General features: G+C 36.7%; 1 long non-coding RNA gene across 1 annotated transcript; it reads right to left on the reverse strand.

The window, feature by feature from the left end:
• Positions 1-11683: 11683 nt before the first annotated feature.
• On the reverse strand, positions 11684-12248 carry LOC119772785. The gene is made up of 2 exons (XR_005279306.1): positions 12122-12248; positions 11684-12014 (listed from the first exon to the last, which is right to left on the reverse strand). It is a non-coding gene; the product is annotated as an uncharacterized LOC119772785 (long non-coding RNA).
• Between the last annotated feature and the right edge of the window lie 8414 nt (positions 12249-20662).

Genomic DNA, 20662 nt, shown 5'->3' on the forward strand with positions numbered 1-20662 from the left:
TACAAAGTGTCAATTTAATTCCCAAGAATATAAAATATATATTGTTGATTAAATATTATTTCACCCATCCTTACCCATATTTTATAGTCACTACTTTGTTCATAAAGACAGAGCAATCTGGTTATAGATTGGTTAAAGATTCTTGCCATCTTACATTAAAAAATACATTATGTTAAAATCATTATGTTAAGCTTTGTTTTTTCAGTTTATTAAAATATCTTATTAAAAAGGCACTGTTTTAAAAACTACAGTATAAGGAGCCAGTATGTAATGATGGTGACCTAATCTGGAACTACAGACTCTGGCTGCCTGTTTCTTTTAAAACATTATATTGTATTACAATTTTGTTGAATGGATCTACATCTACCCATAAGCAACACAGAAGAGCTCATAACAAACATTCGTGTGTTTCTCAGCTGTTCCTGAATGTTTGTAAAATCAGATCCTGTCCTTTTTAACCTCTCTTAAACTTGTGACCCTCTAATTAAAATATGATTAGTAACAAATATCAGCAAAGTCCTTTTAGACTGAAATTTAATTCAGGTTAATCAAATTTACTGTAAACAATGACTGGCGTGTACCAAAGAAAACCCAAATGTTTGCTAGGAGTGGGAACATTTATGCAAACAGTTTTTTTTTTACAGACTTGTCTGTTTTTAACTCGTGTTAAGAAGGATATACATTATATTACACTGAACATGGAAAAGGTTTTTAAAAAATGTTTTCATTCACATTTTAGCCTTTAGGCTTTGCCTCTTTTGTATTTTATAATCTCTCCCGAATCATGAGATGAAATCCAGTACTTTACTATATCGCTTGCTCTTTTCCTGCTTTGTTTGCACTGTTCTGTGTATCGCTCAACCTGACATATGGAATAGCTGCCCCTCATTTTTGCCTCCTCATTCTGCTGTCGTGGTTGTTTTCTCCTGTCAGGGCTTCTGTTCACCTCTGCTGATTATGCAGGTTATTCATGGACACATGGCAAGATAACAACAGAAACCTCAACAATCATGTACAACAGCAGGAACTTGACTTAATGCATATAAATTGACTTAAAACACTTGATGATTAATACACTTGCTCTGTTTTGTAACTGATTATTTTGAAACTCAAAGGTATAGCCCATTTGGTTCATGATATAAATCAGATTTTTTAAATTTCATGCTACCTTACAACAACCACAGCATAAATACACTCAGATACACTCACAAATGCACTCAGACACTAATGATTAGAGCAGAGCTCAGATGTCGATCCCAAAGGAGAACCACTAGCTATTTTCGGGAAGAGAGAACTAAGATCTTATTGAGAGAGCCATGATACAGCAAAAGGATCGACTAACACAGAAAAAAAAATGTCAGAGGATGTCTTGTTGTCTTTGAGAAGTTGATTTAATGGTTCTATTGTTGATTATGAAAATGTGTCAAAATATTCAAACTATTTTTTTTAAATACTCCCCAAAAAAATCACACAGTATTTGTTTATCAAAGGCATCCAGAATGAAAAGAAAGTTAAGAAATAAATATTAAGTTTGAGGTGAAAAAAAAAGGAGAAAACAGAGCAAGTACTCTTAAAAAAAAAGCACAACAGGGCAAAGCAGATCACCACAAAGAATGAATTAAAATCTGAATATATGAGCAACAGAAAAAGGTGAGCAGAGGAAACAGGAGGGTAGGGCTGAAACAAGAAAGCTGCAATCTGCCACGGCTGCCCTAGTAAAGAAGTGATGAGCCTCTTTTATGTTTTTGCCTCATGCTGCTCCTGCTGTATCCACGTGAGGTAAGAGAGAGGAGGCTGGAAAAAAAAGGAGTACCAATGCTGCATGGCAAACCTGCTCTGAAATCCACAGCTGTTTGGTGGAAGATTCAGTAGTGATGACTTTGAGCATCAATAATTTAGCATCTAATGTTTTTTATATATATATATATATATATATATATATATATATATATATATATATATATATATATATATATATATATATATATATATATATATATATATATATATATAAAAATAAACAATGTTGCAAAAAAAAAAAAAAAATGGAGGTCAAAAGAATCCGAATAAGAAATAGCAAAACAAACGTGCATCTATGGAAATAGACACATGCAGCTAGACTTTGGGTTTTATTATGAAAACCAGAGTAAGCTGGTTTACTGATTTTCACCTCTAATGACTTAGCGACAGAAATAAATCTCTTATGCGGTGGCTGCAGCCTGGGGAAATCATCTACTGTATCCCAACGTGATTTAGTCAGCTAATCTCTATAAAACCTACAGCTGCTATATATTCCAGCGCAGAATCAATTGAAATCATGTAGTTTTTACTGGAAAAAAGGAGACATTTGTGAAATAGAGCTTGGAATATTTGTTTATATCTGGACTGAAATCAAAATTTTTCCTTGATGTCATCTTTTAAAACCTGTGGGATGTTTGGAAGTGTGACTAAGACTGAATCACATGTGTATTTTGTGCATCGAACAGCGGTTTCTCGATGTGACTCACTGTGTGAAAAGTCACGAGAGTCATGAGAAACACCTTGTTTCAAAATATATGGTAAAAATCTGTTCTTTTCTTCCCAAAGGTAAACTTAATCTTTGAATTTAGGACATTGAATTTTGTCAATGGGCGAGAGGCGGGGGACAGGTCACCAGTCCATCGCAGGGCAACACAGAGACAAACAGGACAAACAACCATTCACACACTCACACCTAATGAGAATTTAGAGAAGTCAATTAACCTAACAGTCATGTTTTTGGACTGTGGGAGGAAGCTGGAGTACCTTGAGAGAACCGAATGCTCAGGGAGAACATGCAAACTCCATGCAGAAAAACCCCAAGCCGGGATTCGAACCCGGAACCTTCTTGCAGCAAGGCCACTGAGCAGCCCTTGCTTTATTTTTTTCTGTTAAAATAATCCTGAATGAGCATTAAAATGTCATTAAAAATGTGTCTCAGTTCTGCTTTATTTTAAATACCTTTGTCTCTTTAGGTTCAGTTTAACTAACAGGTCACACTCTTCCAGCAGGTTTGTGTTCTTCCTCTGGGTTTAATCTATAAATGATTTCACCATTTACAGAGGGACAAACAATGGACCAGCCTACCAAAAATTCAAAACAAACACATATAAAAAACAAAACAAAACAACAAACACAAACATTTTAGACAATTGTTATGAGGTACATTGTGGCCTAAATTTGCTATTTGCATTTTCACTTTAATGTGATGGTCATAATACTATTTTATCTTTTAATTTGTACTATTTTTGTATATTCACTAACTTCTTTTTTGTCTTATGTTTAAAGAGATATGTATTTTCCTGTGTTTTACATGTATTTTAATTTTTTAATTTTTTTTTATTCAATTGTTTTCCCTAAACACATTGCATAATTTGTTATAATTTAACTTAAGGTTACTTTTGTTTATAATTAGAATATTTCCCATTTTATTTTCTGCCACATAGTATGTCATGATAATTGTAAAAACCTGTTCTTTACAATTTCTGGTTGCATGTGTTTGCCCATTTCATACTGAAACATATTACCGATGCATGTAGGTATTTTTTGTTTTATTTTTGACTTTTGGTTTTGGTCCTCCATACTGAATCAGTGTGGCCAATAACTGTAAACACTCATATGTTAACGGCTATGGAACTGTTATGTCATCATCGTTGTTGTCTTCTTCTGCTTTATCTGGGAATTGGTTGTGGGGCCCACAGTCTCAGCAGAGACTCCCAGACTTCCCTGTCCCCCAACACCTCGTCCAGCTCTGCTGGGGGAAGCCCAAGGCGCTCCCATGCCAGCCAAAAGACATAGTCCCATTGTGTCCTGGGCTTGTTCCTGGCTTCCTGCTGAAAGGACGCCCGTGAGGGAGGTGTCCAGGGGACAAACGAGTCACCTCAACTGACTCCTGTGGATGTGGAGGAGAACCAACTTTATGGCAAATGACCAAGCTCCTCACCCTATCTCTGAAATGCCCAGCCACTCTGCATTGTTCCTTGACTGCTGTTTATTTCATTTTTTTAAAAGGTTAGTTTTTGGCTCTAGTTGCCTTTTTTAAAACTTTTTTTCAAAATAGGTAAACAGGAAATTGGATTATAGAAAGGGGAAAACATAAGGAAAAAAATATATATAATATGCAAACCCCATGCAGAAAGACCCCAGGCCGGGAATCGTTATAAAGGGTGAAAAGAAAGGCTATTTTGATAAGTCTAGTTAAGGTGATCTCACACAGAATAGTCTGTAGCTGTTCCCTGCTTCTCTGGGAACTCATCTCTACTCTCTGCCAGTTACAAAGGCATTGTCCTGTTACTGTTGTACTTGTAGCGTTTCCCAGAAGTCTTGTCTTTTCATGAAGGCCATTGTGCTTTTGCAAGGTCTGTCACTGCCTTTAAGTCTCAGAGAGACAACATCTACCAAGGACAAACTTCTACAAGACATGCTATTTTAAAAACAGGCTGAACTATAACAGCTATCCAATCAAAGTTATGGATTTGTGTGAGTGAGTGAGTTTATAGCTATAAGTTGATGGTGTTCGGAATGACCATGAAGGTATGTATCTCTGAAGTGAATCATTTTCGTTAGTCACAGCACTGTTTGAAGCTGCATCATTAATTCTGTTCTATGCTGCCATCTAGTGTGCTATAGTAAAAAACACACCCTTTACTTTTAGTTTGCAATCCTCAAACTCTAAAAGCAATATGTTTCTTTGAAGTGTAAACTTAATTTTTAAAAATGGTCTTAAAGTAAGACAAAATCAGCAAAAATTAACATGGTATTAGCTAAAACATAAGAAATGTGATAAAAATTACAGCTATTTGCTAAGCAGATAATGGCTTAGCAAGCTATTTATATTCAGAGACCAATGTATTAATATGTGACATTCAAATGATGGATGAAAATCCATCATTTGAATGTCTTACCTTCATTGAATCCATGTAATATCATGAATAAACTGTAAAGTATCCCCTCTCAAGCTCTATCTTATATCAAAGATCTGATTGTTCCTTATGTTCCTGACAGAGCACATGGCTCTCAATTAGATTGTTTACTAGTGGTTCCTAGAATTTCTAAAGTAATAGCAGGCAGATATTTTACTTATTAGGCGTCTCTCCTGTGGAACCAACTGCTAGTTCTAATTTATGAGGCAGACACCCTGTATACTTTTAAGAATGCTTAAAACTTTCCTTTTTGATAAAGCTTATAGTTATAATGGCTCAGATTATCCAGAACTATATCTGTAGTCATGCTGCTTTAGGCTTAGGCTACTCGAGGGCCTAAAGACTTTGTTACATCTTAACTCCAATTTTGATTTATTTCCTAGTTCAACTTTTAAATATGTTCTCGGTGCTTTTTCTCACAGCTTCATCTTGCCTGGTGTATTGTTCAACTTCTTCAGTTATAGGTGACAGATTTGAGCCTTTCAGCATTTAGTTCTGTTACACTTCTATGCAGATCTATGGTCTTAGCTTTTACTGTAACTAATTACATGTACTCTCTAACATCCTTTCTTATTTCTAAAGTGGCTCAGAACTCATTTTTAAACGTATTTCCAAGACAGCACCACCCAGTGAGCTAGTTAACTATTAATTTCTCTTCCATAAAACGTTTTGATGAATAATTCGTTATATGTTCCTTTTGAGGATCTGATTCTGTCTACTATATACCCCAGTGAGCATCTGGCAGAATAACCTTCAGACTTTAAATCTAAGGCAAAACGACAGCTTCCCTATCTCTGTGTAACAACTGATTATTATTTGCAGTATCACTTTTCTATCAGCAGAGGTTCTCAACCCCCATTGTTTGATAGATTTATAGGGAGTTACTATGGCCAGTGCATTTACCCCAACCTTTTGTCAAATTCCTTTTGTGTCTTTTATGCCTACTTCAAAAACAAGTTCATGATATCAGATGAGTTAAAATGCATTTGAAGAATAATGGCGGATCTATTTACCTCCATGTAGAACCCTGGTAAGATAAAGCGGTATGATGAAAAAGAGTGATGCTTTAAAAATGAACTAATTTCTATGATGACATGAATTCACCACAGTGAAATAACATGTTTGATTATTAATTTAAAACTTGCTCACAAAAAATAAAGTGAGATGAAAACAGTGTTTAAAAAAGTCCATCATTTGATCTTTCTCATTATTTTATTAACAGTAATTTAATATAATACAAGGGTTCTGGGATAAATAAAAATGACGGATAAAAAGGACATAGCACTGAGGCATATAATATACACTATCCATCTGTATGATCTGAATCCCTTTCTTAAGGCAATTCCTTTAAAAAAAATTAGAAAAAAATAAGGTCCTGGGTTTAAATCTTGTATTTCTGTTTAGAGTTTGCATGTTGTTGGTTTACCCTAGTCCTACAGATAGTCCTAAAGAAACACGTAAAAGAAGTAGCAGGGTTATTATTTTTTTTAAGTCATGACAAAAGTGAGTGAATAATTTAAATGATATTAAGGATTAGTATTAAGTGTTTATGGATTCATGTTAGAACAGTGAACACTGTTCAGCAGTCAAATTCAGCGAAAATAAAATGTACATGTATTTTTTTTTTTATCTTTGTTTTATCCAAGAAATAGGTTTTTAGAGTGCCAGGATTTTTGAGCGAAATACCGCACAGCTAAGGAAGGAGCTTAACAATACTGTAAAGTCAAGTCATGCAATCTGGCACCCTCAGTCATCAATCTGAACTCACATCAGTTGAACCAAGCTTATCTCTGAAGTTTGTTTGAGTGACAGGGATGACATTTTAGTATCATCTTCAGATAGTATCATCACAGCTGTTCATTTCTGTGAACACCCTGCCCAAATGGCACATGGGGCATTTTTTTTTATTACTTTACTGGTTAGAATTAACTAGAATAATAAACATAGAGCTAAAATAAATATATATTGTTCCTTGATGAAGCCACCAGATGGCAGACCAGTTTGACCATAACTGTAACTCCGCAGAAACAGCTTCTAAAAAGGAAACATTGCGCCACTGATGCATAAAATATTTTTTCCAGTATGTGGATGTTAGTTTTTGAAATTATTTTTTTTTTCAAATATGCTGAAACTGCTGAAGCCTATGTGGTTGACTTTAAATGACTGTAACTTATTGTGACATACAGGTGCTGGTCATAAAATTAGAATATCATGAAAAAGTAGATTGATTTCAGTAATTCCATTTAAAAAGTGAAACTTGTATATTATATTCATACATTACATACAAACTCATATATTTCAGATGTTTATTTTGTTTAATTTTGATGATTACAAATGACAACAAATGAAAATCTCAAATTCATCATATCAGAAAATTATAATATTGTGAAAAGGTTCAAAATTGATGGCCCCTGGTGCCACACTCTAATCAGCTAATTAACTCAAACCACCTGCAAAAGCCTTTAAATGGTCTTTCAGTCTAGTTCTATAGGCTACACAATCATGGGGAAGACTGCTGACTTGACAGTTGTCCAAAAGACGACCATCGACACCTTGCACAAGGAGGGCAAGACACAAAAGGTCATCGCTAAAGAGGCTGGCTGTTCACAGAGCTCAGTGTCCAAGCACATTAATAGAGAGGCGAAGGGAAGGAAAAGATGTGGTCGAAAAAAGTGTACAAGCAAGAGAGATAACCGCACCCTGGAGAGGATTGTGAAACAAAACCCATTCAAAAATGTGGGGGAGATTCACAAAGAGTGGACTGCAGCTGGAGTGAGTGCTTCAAGAACCACCACACACAGACGTATGAAAGACATGGGTTTCTGCTGTCGCATTCCTTGTGTCAAGCCACTCTTGAACCACAGACAGCGTCAGAAGCGTCTTGCCTGGGCTAAAGAGAAACAGGACTGGACTGCTGGTGAGTGGTCCAAAGTCATGTTCTCTGATGAAAGTAAATTTTGCATTTCCTTTGGAAATCAAGGTCCCAGAGTCTGGAGGAAAAGAAGAGAGGCACTTCATCCACGTTGCTTGAAGTCCAGTGTAAAGTTTCCACAGTCAGTGATGGTTTGGGGTGCCATGTCATCTGCTGGTGTTGGTCCATTGTGTTTTCTGAGGTCCAGGGTCAACGCAGCCACATACCAGGAAGTTTTAGAGCACTTCATGCTTCCTGCAGCTGACGAACTTTTTGGAGATGCAGATTTCATTTTCCAACAGGACTTGGCACCTGCACACAGTGCCAAAGCTACCAGTACCTGGTTGAAGGACCATGGTATCCCTGTTCTTAATTGGCCAGCAAACTCTCCTGACCTTAACCCCATAGAAAATCTATGGGGTATTGTGAAGAAGAAGATGCAATACACCAGACCCAACAATTCAGAAGAGCTAAAAGCCACTATTAGAGCAACCTGGGCTATCATAACACCTGAGCAGTGCCACAGACTGATCGACTCCATGCCACGCCGCATTGCTGCAGTAATACAGGCCAAAGGAGGCCCAACTAAATACTGAGTGCTGTATATGCTCATACTTTTCATGTTCATACTTTTCAGTTGGCCAACATTTCTATAAATCCTTTGTTTTTATTGGTCTTCAGTAATATTCTAATTTTCTGATATGATGAATTTGAGATTTTCATTTGTTGTCATTTGTAATCATCAAAATTAAACAAAATAAACATCTGAAATATATGAGTTTGTATGTAATGTAAGAATATAATATACAAGTTTCACTTTTTAAATGGAATTACTGAAATCAATCTACTTTTTCATGATATTCTAATTTTATGACCAGCACCTGTACTCCACCATGCAGGCACAGATTCCCTGCTAGGGTAAGATGAAAACAATTACTTGTGGTTTTTGTCTGTAGCCATGACAAACAATGTTTTGGTCAACTCTATTTTTATTAGAAATAGTACTTTTGGTGTGTGCAGCAGGAAAGATGCTCCTTTGGGAAATGTGTGGAGAGCCAGGCCTCTGCTAATGCAGCCTGAGGGTCCAATTATACAAAGCAGATTATGTCAGGCTCTTTTTCTCGGCTGTCCCACTGGACTAATAACTCTGTGATGTTCATGGACGCAACATGCTGCTGTGCTCTGCTTAGTCAGAACTTAGATGTGATATGGGACATTTAAATCATATTAGTACAGTATAACAGAAATGATGTTTAAACATGTAGGTGTTAGTAGCTAAGTCTTGAAAGTTTGATGATTTTAGATCAATTTCAAGTAATTATGGTGTAAATTAACTTAAAAGAAAATAATAATGGTAGCAGCATCTATAAACAATTTAAGCAAATCTGGAGTATTACATGATTATTCTCAAGGTATCAATTGTTTTAGTAAAGATGGAAAATAAAAAAAAGGAAACCAAATTCTACATTTGGTACCAAAATATCCTATTTCAAAAGTAACAGGGCTACATAAATCAGCTGTATTTGTTCTGTAGAACGTTTTACATGCCTGTCAGAAAAAAAGTATGATATTTTGGCTGTGCGGTGTGTGAGATTTAATGATGATTGTAAAATATCTGGTTTAATGCAGGAAAAATAAGCATAGTTTCAACAGATTAATGCCTCGGATGTGTAGAAATGTATGCTCTTTGTGTTGTTACAATGATTAAATAGCTACCTTTTTCAAATGCATCTCCTCTCGGCCAAAGGAAGCTTAGGAAGGCAATTTCTAGGCCTCTTAAAAACTATCAGCTAAAAACAGGAAACATTATAGTACTAGTTCACCTCATAAAGCTGTCAGTTTTTCACTGAGGAATTTATCATTTTGTAATCGCTTTGTTCTGTGCGATCACACAGACTGTAACTAGTATAACTGAAAGTTAAGAAGAGGACTAAACTTTAGATGTAACTATTCTGTCCCTTAAAATGCTGGAAAACATTGAAAAGGATTTAAAACAGATACAAATAATTTGCAAAAAGTTATTTCTATTACTTTTGGAAAATAATGTCCTGCACCATAGTATTTTGTGTATTGTTGCAGACTGGCTTGTGCCAGAATCATACAATTTCAAATTGTATGAACAATACTACTTGGGAAAAAATAAATAAAAAATCTAAATTACTTTCCACGTTTTAATTTTCAACCAGAGGAGTTCCAACCCTCCATGTTACCTTTGAAACAACAGATCTGATGAAGCATCATCTGTAACCCACGGTTGTCAAACATACATTGTATTCTACCCGCTGCCTTTAAAATCTGATATATAGGGAAATAAATCATAATATTTCAATGGTTTGCAACTAATTCTCTGAACATTTCATATGACAATCAGCGTATCCTCCATAAATTATTTCAAGCTGCTTTATAAAATAATTCCTAGAAAAAAGTATTTGGTTTGAGTAACTCAGGTTATCATGAGCTACCTCTATAGTTTTGCTTCTATAAACATAGGATGCTGAAAATCATAGGCACCACTTATCATCTCTGTGCTATATCCTACCTCTATTCTTTAGTTTTGCATTATTTCTGGGGTGGTAGAATGGTCAATTTTTGTGTATCACCATATGGATGTTTGGCTCTTAATCCTAAAGGTAGGATCTGTTTTAATTAAAGCTGATATGACAAAACTCTGGATCACTAATAAGAACTCTATTGTTAGATTTTGGCCTTAGTGTGCCCCTCTGACTATTTGAACATGTATGTGTCTTTAACTCATCATCATATGCGACCGCTGTCTAAAAAAGGCACAACACATCACAAAGGACACTTCTCATCCCGGACATTCTCTGTTCACACTGTTGCCTTCAGGCAGACGATACAGAGCAATCAAACCAAGAACCAACCGCCTTAGAGACAGTTTTTACCCGACAGCAATAACAAAACTAAATGCAACCAAAAATAACCATTAATCATCATGGATGATGTGTGTGAGATTGTACTATTCTTATTAGTGTTTTTATCAGCTATTGTTATTTATTTCTTATATTATGTGTAAATGGTGGTGACAGTGATTTCTGTTTTTGTTTTTAAGCATATGCACTGATCGATCGATGGCACTTTTTTTTTTAATTTCATTGTTCTTTGTGACAATGACAACAATAAAGATTTGAAAGATATTTGCTGCAATTATGAGATTCTACCAATAGGCCGCTGATAGCAAGCTAGCATTTTTATTTGGTGACATTTCTTTATTCCCGCCAACTGAGATCAGGAAGTGACCACAGCCTCTGTCATGGTTTTGGTTATGTTGTGCTTTACTTTGCTCCTTGTTTTTTAGTTTTTTAGTTTTATTGTTTTAATTCCTATTTTGTTGTAATTTCTAGATTTATGTTAGTTCTCATGTTTTTCTGTTGTCCTCTGTTGCCCTCTTGTGTGTGTGTGTGTTCCTTTGACCTTGGCTCCCTCGTTGTCTCCTCACACCTGCTCCTTGTCAGCTCGTTAGCCCTCCCTTTGTCTCTGTCAGCTATTTATGCTACCTCTGCTCTCACTCTTTGTTGGTTCCTCTGTTGTTGCTGGTCCTGTCATCGCTGCAATCGTCTCCCCTTGTCTCTCCCTGGCTCCTTCTACGTGTTTTCCCTTGATGTCTGCCTGGTTCTGCCTCTTTGCCTCTGCATTTGGGTCCTCCAAACTAGTGATGGGCAGATGAGGCCCCATTGGGTGTATGGCACATTTCCCAAACTGTGTCGACACTGTGTTGAAACTGTTTTGCTGTATCACTGAATGGCGACATCTGCTGGATTTAAAAAGTAATTGCAGGCAACTTCAATAAAGACTGGAAACAGACTGAACAAGGTTCTTTCACACATTTTTATTTAGAAACATCAGCTGCGTTAACATCTTTGGGCCAAGGCGATTGCGCCGCTTACAAACCATTTCTCCTGCTTTTGAGAACACCCTTTCACAGGGCACTGATGATGACGGCGTACATAAAAATGTCATTGCAAGTTTGTACAACGTAGGATAATTTAGTCTTTGCGATTTCCAGTATTGTAGTGGATCCTGTGATCTTGGTGTGTTCTCTTCGGAGATGTATCTTTGTACCTCGATAATGGCATCGGTGGTGACATTTGAATTGGCCTTGCTCTCCTTGACTTCTATGTCCAGCTGGTGCCACAGGTTGTCATCTGAGGAAATAATAAAATGCATCTGTGTTACTAATTCATAGTATTCACATGGAATGATTTGCATGAACATTAAAATACAAATGAACAAAATTAAGAATCATACATACCTGGATTGGAATCAGATGGTTGAGTTGAAGGTCCAGCTTGGGCATCTTCCATTTGTGTTGGTATAGCGTTTCTCATTACTGCTGCACACTCTGATTTTAGTCTTTTCACTGCATCATTGGCTTTTGATGCACTTAAGAATGCCATGGTCTTGAACCGAGGGTCCAGCAGTGTTGGCATTGTCATTACACTCAATGACTCCAGGTTGCACAGAGTTTCTAGCAGTCTTCTTTTTAGGTTTTCCACAAGATTAATTGCGGTTTCCGTGGTTACATTTAATGCATTGCGTTGCAGTGAGAGGTGCAACATTTTGAGCATTGGGATTACCTTTGATCCAGACACTCTTTTTTCCTCAGACAGCTCCACTGTCGCTTGATTAAATGGAGCAAGCACACGGAGTGTCTCCTCTATGATTTTATAATCATTTGTAGTGAGCTGAGGTATATCACTTTTTAAAGAAGCTAGTGATACCAACACCGACTCCTTCTGTTCCGCCATGCGTTCCAGCATTAAATATGTGCTGTTCCATCTAGTTGACACCTCATTGATTAATTTCTTCACTGGTCCTCCCATCTGTAGCTGGACTTGTGCCAGCTTCTCTTTGGCTGTAGTACTGGTTCTAAAGTATGTTACAATGTGCTTTGTTTTATTTCGGATTTCAGTGAGCGTCTCAATTTGGTCACATGATTTTCGAACTGTTAAATTCAAAGAATGCGCTATGCAAATCGTGTGCCTGATTTGGAGCTTTTTGACACATGCAACCATGTTTGCAGCCGCATCTGTGACAAGACATGTAACTTTCTCTGCTATGGCCCACTCCTGCATTAAGTTTTTCTTTACTTGGGCCATATTTTCAGCAGTGTGCTGCTGAGGGAAGTGTTCCACTCCCAACATTGATGTACACAGTGTATGGTTCTCACTGTTGACATAGTGACAGGTCACAGCCAGGTAAGCCTCCATGTTCATGGATGTCCACATGTCAGCTGTTAGGCTGACTGCAGCTGCACTCTTCAGTTCTTTTTTAATTTGCTCCTTTTTCTCCTCATACCTCTGGCTAATCATGGTCTTGATAGCCTAAAATTAATAACACAAGTGGAGTAGCTTAATGATTGATATCAAATAACATGCATATACTTTGTTAACATGTATAACAGTTAGTTTCACGTACCTTTCTGCATGGCAGAACATATGAGGGCTCAAGGAGTTGGACCAGCTCTCGGAACCCCTTGTCTTCCACAAGGCTAAGCGGCTGACAGTCTGTAATGATCATGTTCATTACAGCCTCATCAATCGCCTGCTTTCTGGAAGCACCAGGGCTAATCACGGGAGTATTAACTCGTTCTTCCATCTCATGCCGGGCACGGTAATGCCTCAGCATTGTGGAAGTGCTCCGGTTAGAGTAAGACAGCACCTGGGAGCAAATCCTACATTTCACCTACAATAGAAATAAAAGTTAATCCATGTAAACTAATTAAAATATTCTTCAGAAAGAAATTTGAATAACCAAGAGAAGAATGATCAATGGTGGAAACAAGAAAGGAATAATAATTTACCTTATTCTCAGTGATAAGATCAAAATGATCCCACACGGGTGAAAACTTCCTCTTCCTTGATTGATCCATAGTTTTAGATGACAAGCCAAAAACCAATGTAAAGCAAACAACACAAACTATCTCCATCCAACAAAACCCACAAATGTGTCGATACATTTTCTGTTTATAAATACAATTTGGCGCGTTCACAATCAAGCGACACAGGAACTGTATCGGTCACGTGGTTTTCCTTAAAGAGATACGCGCACCGACACGGGGCTTCACCTTGTTTGCTCGGCGCATGCGCCGAGGTTTCAGTGTCGTCAGACCCATCACTACTCCAAACTTTAACCAAGACGTGACAGCCCCGGTCAGAGAGGTAAGATTTGTGCCAGATTTTGTGTCCGATCTGGAGTTTAACCCTTCCTGACCAAGTTGTGGTTGTTTCCTACTAATCTGGTGATGAAATGTGGAACTTGTCGGCTGGCTGGGAAGAGGCAGAGAGGCAGTGGTACGTGGCTCCAATAGGGTAAGCGGTGCTGAGCTGTGAGCAAAATCCGAGTGGCTTTAATTCAGAATTGTCCTTGCCTTCTTTTCTTTTCCTGTATTTTGTTCATCATTCTTTAGCTGCCTCTCCTTCTTTTGAAGCTTAACTTTGGAACAAATGAGATTTCACAGGATTTCAGCTTTGGACAGAGATCACCGCTCAAAAGAAAAAAGGAAAAAGTTTCCTTTTTATTATAAACTGGGACAAAACTTTCTAAAGACTTATTGGATTCTTAATATAAACACCAGACCGCAAGTGTACTTTTCTGTAAGATGGTTTAGATTTGAGAGAATTGATACTGAAGAGTGAAAAACGTTTGTGGTTCTTGATTCATGTAGGTGTTTATACCATTATATATCTCTGTTAATCTGTTATTTACTCCTCCATGCATTCATTTCTGAACACAAAGATTTTATGAAAAGACAACAAAACACTGCAAATAATACTATTTAGATAAGTTAGGTCAAACAAATTCTCACTGTGAGGTGCCATTTTCTTTTGATTTTCATGTGCTTGCCTTTACACTGCAAAAAAATATCTAAAAATACGGAAAAAACGTCTTAAATTAAATGTATTTAGCCTTAATTTGAGTGGAAAAACAAGATCATATGCAAATAGAATTAGTATTTTTACTAGATAATTAGATAATATGCACTTGAGATAAGACAATGCAATTGTTTTTAAATGTAAATGGTCTTGTTCCGTTGGCAAAGTTTCTCACTTAACTCCACAATTCAAGAACAAATACACTTATTTTAAGAAAAAATTTACTTATTTAGATTTAGATTTTTTTTCTAGCGTACTCTTATTTTCTTTTTATATATAAATAGTTGAAATAAATTAAACTCTGTCTCTCTTACTCTGATTTGATAATTTTTAATGATAGAAAATTTGATGTGTTGAATTAGTTACTGCATGTTTTTTGTAAGGAAGAATATGTTCACTAAATCAATATCATCTTTTCAGTGTCATACTACCATTGGAGTCATCATAACGTTTACTATGAGAGAGCATCTAAAATATGTATTGCATCCCAGCAGGCAATCAGAATGAGAATCAGTTTGTGCTCTGAACATGCAAACACTCACATGCACACAGTACACAAACACAAAAAAATCACTGAGGTTAAAAGCTGTTCAGCCAAAGATTATTAAATATTTTAGGAGGTTCTGCCACAAACCCAACCTGGATTTTTGGAGTACAGGGATCATGCATGGCAGAAAAGAACTTCCATGACTTATTAATGCAAGCAGGAGGAGGTGAAGGGATGAATGTTGGAAGGAAATGATAAGCATTTGTGCTCATTAGGAGGGAAAGATTTATAATTGAGTGCTCGTTAAGGTTTGTTTATGTGTTTGACAAGTTAATTTGGGGCACTCTTTGATTAACTCTTAACCAAAAAAACAGCCTCCTCGATCATTTGGGAAGAAATAAAATATACTTGTCACCGAGGGCCTGATCTGATTCTTTTTTAGTAATAAGGTGACGTGTTGAGGGTGATCTACTAAGATTGCTGTGCAAATTTTAAAACGTGCAAAACTATTTAGATCCACCTATTACCAGCAGAGTTTTGTTCTACGGGCAGTTGAGAGTGGTTATAAAAAAGACAAGGTTCATAGCCATGGAGATTAAGGTAATCATGATGATCTAAAAATGTTTTACTTATAGTATATACAAAATAATAATAATTAAAATAAAAGAATAACTGCTTCGTGCGGGGTTGCGTTTTTCACTCACATCTAAATGTCGGGCAAGAGTATGGTCTGAGAAATTGAAGAATTCAGGAAGTGGCAGATATCTGGAAATTAGCTTTTAGTGTGTCCTTAATCTCTTTATAAGTCTTTGCTGGGCTCTTTTGTTACAGTTTTTATTATCCGTCTCTTTGATTTGTTATCAATTTTCCTCCAGCAGCCACATGAAGGGAGGTTAGCTACAGTACCTCAGAGCTTAAACTTCTAAACAATATGCGCAACTGGTCACAGGAACATCAAGTTCATTAGAGATGGTCTTATAGCCTTCACATTTAACACGCTTGTCTATTATTTCTTTCTACTCTTCAGAAACAATTCTTTGCTTCACTTCCTCTAATACATATTGAGTGTGTTACACACCATGTCAGCAGACAGTCACTAATCGTAACCCTTTATACACTGCTCAAGAAAATAAAGGGAAAACTTCCTTTAAATCAAAGTTCTGTGAAATCAAACTGTCTTCTCAGGAAGCATCACTGATCAATCAATAAATTTCACAGGCTGTTGTGCAAATGGAAAAGACAACAGATTGAAATTACTAGGAATTAGTAAGACACACTCAGTAAAAAAGTGGTTCTACAGTTGGGGACCACAGACCACTTTTCAGTGCCTATACATTCTGGGTGATATTTTGCATGCTTTTGAATATTTGTAGAGCTTGTAGAGCACACTCATGGTAGCATGAGATGAGCTCTACAACCCACACAGGCGGCTCAGATAGTGGCAAGAAGGTTTGTTGTGTCTGTCATCATAGTGTCCAGAGGCTGTAGGTGCTACCAGAAGACAGGCCAGTACACCAGGAATCATGGAGGAGGCTGCAGAAGGGCAACAACCCAGCAGCAGAATGGCTATCTACGCTTTTGTGCAAAGAGGAACAGGAGGAACCCTGCTATAGCCCTTAAAAATGATCTCCAGCCAGAGGTGGGTAGAGTACCTTTTATTTAATTAAAAGTAACACTCCATCATATTTTTACTCAAGTGAAAGTAAGAAGTAGAAAAGAAATTACTCAAGGAGGAGTAAAAAAGTATTTGGTAAAAAGACTACTCAAGTACTGAGTAACTAATCTGCTGACTACCAATGATCATAACCACTGATTTAATATTTTATTGGGTTATAAAATGTGCATAATAGACAGTATGTAGAATAGGTTGAAACACAGTATACTGTTTAATGTATTGTCAGCTGATCCCCAAACGACACGGCATACTCAGAAGATGGAAAACAACATTCAACTAACAAGCCTTGAGTACAAAAAAGAAGAGAGTGTGTCTCTCAATAGTGCATATTTATTTAAAACAAGCTTGTTTTTTCTAAGCAAACTTACTCAATGGATTAAGTAGCCAGAAATTTGACTCGAGAGTGGTGATCTGTTTGAATTGTCTCTGTGAGGTACCTTGAGATGACACGTGTTGTGAATTGGCGCTAAACTGAATTGAATTAAAATGGAAAAATTTTTACTCAAGAAAAAGTAAAAAAATACAATGCTGTAAATCTAGTGCTAAAAGTATTTTTTTTTTTAAAAAGCAACTCAAGTAAATTTGACTGAGCAAATTTAACTAGTTACTACCCACCTCTGCCTCCAGCAGGCCACAAATGTGTATATGTTTGCACAAACGGTCAGAAACTGACTCCATGAGGAAGGTATGAGGGCCTGACGTCCACAGATGAGATTGTGTTCAGTCAAACACCGTGCAGGACACTTGGCATTTGCCAGAGAACACCAGGATTGGGAAATGAGTCATTGGCACTCTGTGCTCTTCACAGATGAAAGCAGGTTCACTCTAAGCAGATGTGACAGATGTCTGGAGACCCTGAGGAAAGCGATCTGCTGCCTGCAACATCGTTCAGCACAACCGGTTTGGCAGTGGGTCAGTAATGGTGTGGGGTGGCATTTATTTGAAGGGGCTTGCAGCCCTCCATGTGCTCGACAGAGGTAACATGACTGCCATTAGATACAGAGCTGAAATCTTCAGACCTCTTGCGAGACCATATGCTGGTGTGGTTGGCCCCCTGGGTTCCTCCTAATGCAGGAAAATGCTAGACCTCATGTGGCTGAAGTGTGTCAGCAGTTCCCACAAGATGAATGCATTGAATCTATCGACTGACCCGCCCACTCCCCAGAACTGAAACAAACTGAGCACATCTGGGACATCATGTCTTGACCCATCCACCAACATCATGTTGCACCACAGACACCCATTACTGATCCTCATTTTGACCTATTTTAATCATTCAGATATAAGATATGTTATTTGAGTGTTCGCTTTATTTTTTTGAGCAGTGCATTTAGGCCCGATGCCTGAATACAGGATTGTATACATCTGTGATCCTAATTGGTGGACAAACCTTCAATAAAATATTCCTTTGATCATATAATTTTCTGTCCTTTCTAGGTGTAACATAATTTTTGTCCAGGCTTGTTTCATGAGGTTGGTTTTTTTTCTTTAAATCATTGAATTGCATCATTTTGAAAAATATTTTCCGCCATTATTTTTATTTTTTATTATTATTTTTTTATTATTACATTTGAAAGTTATTTCCGTGAATATTGTGAGTTTTTCTTTCATTATACCATGGGTGCCAATAATTGTGTCTACTTTTGCAAATAGCCACAAACTAATATTCTTCTGATGGATATTTCCTGCAGGATCATACATCATGTCAAAAAATTAATACTTACCAACTGGTTTCTTTACCATCCCCAGGGATTTACTATACTCCAGTCATCTTGACATTCCCAAGATCTCGATCCAACTTTGGGATGCAGTGGAACTGGTGCTTTGCCTCCAAAGTCCTTATGGGACAAATCTGTGACAGGTGCGTGATGCCGCATAGCTAGTTAAAAATAGGTAAATGAGAGGTGAAGTATTTGGATGCAGAAGATGATCATAAAAGTACAATCTGTAAATAGGTGATGTTAATTAAAATAAAGTTGTGAAAGGTTTATGTGGTACTCATTTGTCAGACAAAAATATGCGCAGGTCAGTAGAAAAGACTGAGAAGGAAGTAGAGGTAGCAAGGTTTTCATTTATGATTTTTTTTTTTTTTTACATACTGAACATTTAAGACCTTTAAAGAAAGTAAGTATATATATATAAAACACTTAATTTTCTAAATATTTTTGCTTTATCCATCGTGAGATAAAGCAATTTGTGCTCTAGCTATATAAATGTTTTCATTTTGTAGAAGTTTCTGTGTGTGGTGGTACACAAATAGATTTCATTAGTAAGACTTGCACATACTATGGAAAGTAGTTGGCTTAACCCATTCATTTAGAAGCAGCTAATTAGAGGAGCTGTCTGGGGAGAAGTGCCTCATGGGGCCATTTGTATATTATATATATGTGTGTCTGTGGGTGTGTGTAGCAAGTTCTTCATAAGATAAATGAACGCTGCTTAACGGTGCAGTAAATACGAAGGGCTCACAAGGGTATTACCACTCTTGCTCTCTTAATTTCTTGCGTAGCTCTCTCAAACACACGTTAACTCTAATTAATCCTTTAACACTTCCAGGCTGTCTTATTTCCGTTTATCAGATAGTCTCAGAGAGATCAGTTCAAGATTTTAAATTATTTTTAAATTTAAAACTAATTAACCAAAGTAATTTCACGTTTAATTAGCAGAGAAAAAATCCTGAAAATAAAACATGGCAAAGCACAAGCAGTGAGCAAGATGAAGAAAAATGGGTGAAGCTCAGGGTTCACTGATGCAGATACTGCTTATAGTATATTGCCTTAAAATCTATTCACTATTCTTTTAAACTAAGTAGTTGAAACAATCACAAATTGAACAATAAAGTCATTTTAGGAGTCTGTCATTGTTCATGTCCTGATGTTTACCAAAACCTTTTTTTTTTCAGGGTTCCTTCTATTTGAATTCCCCCGGGACATATTCTTATCAAGTACTTTCATCACACTCCCTTATTCTAGTCTATTGCTTAGTCTTTTCACATTATCTCCTTGTCATTCATCACTTTGGGTGGTGACTTTTGCACTATATATGCATGGTTTGAAAGTACCATAAAGTTAAAGCAGTAATCTAATTTCTCTCATTATGGATGAGGAAAATTTGACAGTGTATACAGCAAACAAATCTTTCTAGACCCCTCTAACATTAGGATGAAGAAATTAATCTGGGGGCTTCATGAGTACTTGCATTCATTTACACTATCAGGTAAAAAGCTGTCAAGGCTGACAAAGCAGAGTGTGAATATAAACAACTACGTCAAGATAAGAAGAGGCCTCAAACAGGTACAGAAAAAATAAAAACTGCGAATGGAAACTGGGTTTTAGTCTTTTATCAAAGTGGCTGGCAATTCCCTTTTTTTATGCACGAAACAATGTCAGCTCAATTAGAACTATAATTGTGAGAACAGATGAAACTTCTATTGCTTGAAACTATTTCAGTCCCATTACCTTAGGAAAGCATCTTCACCTAGATTTATGAATATTTTCTTTCACAACTGGGAATTGAGAGGCTTGTGATCCATTTTAGGCAAAACATGTTTCCACAAAAGATCCGGATTTTCTTTCTATCAGAAAGAAAGGGCCTTGATTTTTCATAATACATTTAAATTGAAATTACAACTGGTAGCAGCGTGCAATAATCAACACATCATATTTGTGGATGAAAATATGTTCTATCTGAAGGTGCAATCAGTGCAGCTTTTTCACGATGAGGAACACGTTTTCTGTCATTGTCAAAAAACGTTAC

This window comes from Cyprinodon tularosa, unplaced genomic scaffold, assembly GCF_016077235.1.
Source record: "Cyprinodon tularosa strain WSP-4 unplaced genomic scaffold, ASM1607723v1 ctg1196, whole genome shotgun sequence".
Lineage (NCBI taxonomy): Eukaryota > Metazoa > Chordata > Actinopteri > Cyprinodontiformes > Cyprinodontidae > Cyprinodon > Cyprinodon tularosa.